The following is a 2,807-nucleotide window of genomic DNA, read 5'->3' on the forward strand; positions in this document are numbered from 1 at the left end:
CCCGAGCCCGAAAAAGCAACAGCACGGATCGGCGCACCAGGCGAGGCCGCAAAGCAGCCAGAGTGACGATGATGGAGACGGGTCTGCTGACCTGTGGATGGCCACGTCAGTAACCAACAGGCATGCAACACAAGTGACGAGCTGGCTGGTTGACTCTGGTGCGTCTCATCACATGTGCTCAAGTGCGGATATGCTGTTTGGGATTTCACTTCCAATGATATTATAACCGTGAACAAATGGTGGTCTACTACAAGCCAGTGTTCAAGAGAGAGCTTTTTTTCTCGCGCGGCCAGAGCCAGCGACAGAAAGAACTTTTCTACATGTTTACAGGAGAGTGACTTTGTGTTTCTGAGACTGAGAGAAATTTTTTTCTGCGTTAACCGAGGGGGGTGGAGGCCGCGCATTCCCGGCATTTTCAAGTACATTTAGCAGAACGCAGTGCCGCCTTATCAACAGCTACGGCACTTGCGTGGCTGTCGCAGCGCGCCAAGGGAAGCTGTGGATTCTGAACGGCGAGACCGTCAAGAACCATGAAGACGCGGCGGCCATGTTTGTGGGTATATCAAGGACCACACTACAGCAGTGGCACGAGCGGCTCGGCCACGTAAATTTTCAAGATCTGCTTTGCATGCATTCGAAGGGCTTAACGAGCGACATGGAGGTACTGTCGAAGAAACTCCGTTTTTGTTTGACCTGTGCAGAAGCTAAACAGACGAAGAGTGCACAGCCGACAGCAGATACGTCGACATCAGCGCCGACGGATGAAATTGGTGCTGTCCTTGGGATCGATTTAAAGACGGACATGAATCCAGATCGAAACGGTAACAAGCACCTACTCACTATTGTTGACTACGGGTCAAGCTTTAATCGTGTGTACCTTCTCCAGTCGAAGAACGAGGCAGCTGAGCATGTGATGAATTTTGTGCCGGAATTACAGCGCCAGTACGGCGTCACTGTGAAAGTTGTTCGCACAGACGGAGGTGGAGAGTTTCAAGGGCGAGAGTTTGTCGCGTTCCTCAAACGACACGGCATAAAGCAGCAACTAACACTTCCAGACAGCTCGGCCTCGAACGGCAAAGTGGAAAGGATGCACAGGACAATCATGAACGCCGGTCGTGCCATGCTGTGGGCGTCAAAGTTTCCCGAGCGTTATTAAGGTGATGCTGCCAGATACGCCTCCTACATCAGAAATCATCTTCCAACCCGAGCAAACGCAGAATTCAAAGCGCCGCTGCATGACCTGTCGGACAAACCACCCAAGGTGGGACATATTTTAAAATTCGGATCGAGCTGTACTGTTCACGTGGCGCACAAGGCAGGAGCTTCACTCAAGAAACGAGCTGAAAAGGGCATAGTAATTGGCGTCAGTGAACAGCAGAAGGGCTATCGGATTCTCATCCCACGGACGAAGAAGATCGTCGTGAGCGCGGATGTCCAGAACGTAGACAAGCTCGATGTGGGTGATAATGAGGCTAGAACAACGCTAGCGGAGCTACATGGTGAGTCAGGCGCCGAAGGTAGTACTGACGCCTTTGATCCTACAAAGAAGAAATACGACGAAAATCCAGCCAATCAAGCTGGTGATCAAGGTCCGAGCGGCGCTGACGAACTCGATAATTCAAGTCCCCCTCTCCGTTCTCCAAAAGTCGGGATGGCTCACAGAACCAGAAGCGCAAGAAGCAAAATTCGATCGACGCTGCAAGCGACAGTGGTGAAGACGAGTACGCTGGCACTCCCGTCAGCGCAGCAGCCATTCGTCGTGTTTTTGGTACGCGCAAGAAGTCAAGGACCGCAGACTTCTCATTGCCCCATGACTTGATAACGGAAGTTGCCGGTTCAGCCAGCCTGTTAACAACCGCAATAACTAAGATGATTACCCCCAGAAATCTAACAGAAGCCATGGCGACGCCTGAGTGGCCTGAATGAAAGGCAGCAATCGAGAAGGAGCTAGCTGACCTTCAAGCGAATGGTACATGGGAGGTTGTGCGAGCTCCAGCAGGAGCAAACATGATATCGGCGAAGTGGGTATTTCGCATTAAGTTCAACAACCGAGGTGAACTCGAGCGCTTTAAAGCTCGATTAGCTGCAAGAGGTTTTACGCAGCGATATGGGATTGATTTTGACCAGACCTATTCTCCAGTACTCAAGATCACCAGTCTTCGTCTACTCGTGGCGCTTGCGGCTCTATGGAAGCGTCGGTTGCGTCAGGGCGATGTCCCGAACGCGTATGTCAAGGCTACACTAGACCGCCCAATCCTGATGAAGCCACCCAAAGGCACCCCAGTAGCGAACGGCACAGCGTGGCTATTGCTCAAGTCACTGTATGGTCTCAAGCAGAGCGGGTTGCTTTGGAACCGGGAGATGAACGCGTTTCTACTGTCGCTTGGCTTCACTAGAAGCAAGATGGACCCATGTCTCTACTTTCGTCGCTACAATGGCAAGCTGACCTTGCTGGGTCTCTATGTAGACGATGTGATTATCGTCAGTGAAGTTGATGCTGATAGTGACTGGGTAATGCGACAACTCGGCATCAAGTTCGACATTAAGGACATGGGAGTGGCTGCTAAATGTCTTGGTATCAGTATTGAGCACACCAACGACGGCATACTGCTTCACCAGCACGACACGATCGAAGAACTCCTCCGCGAAATGGGGATGGCCGAATGCAGGCCTGTCAGCACGCCCATGGACCCATCGACCGCATTCGACGACGATTTGATGATGGAGCAAACCACGATCATGAGATGGGCAATCGGGTCTCTGCTCTGGATTTCAAACGGCACTCGCCCCGATATTACTGCAGCTGT

The sequence above is a fragment of the Phytophthora infestans genome, genomic scaffold, assembly GCF_000142945.1.
Source record: "Phytophthora infestans T30-4 supercont1.341 genomic scaffold, whole genome shotgun sequence".
Classification (NCBI taxonomy): domain Eukaryota; phylum Oomycota; class Peronosporomycetes; order Peronosporales; family Peronosporaceae; genus Phytophthora; species Phytophthora infestans.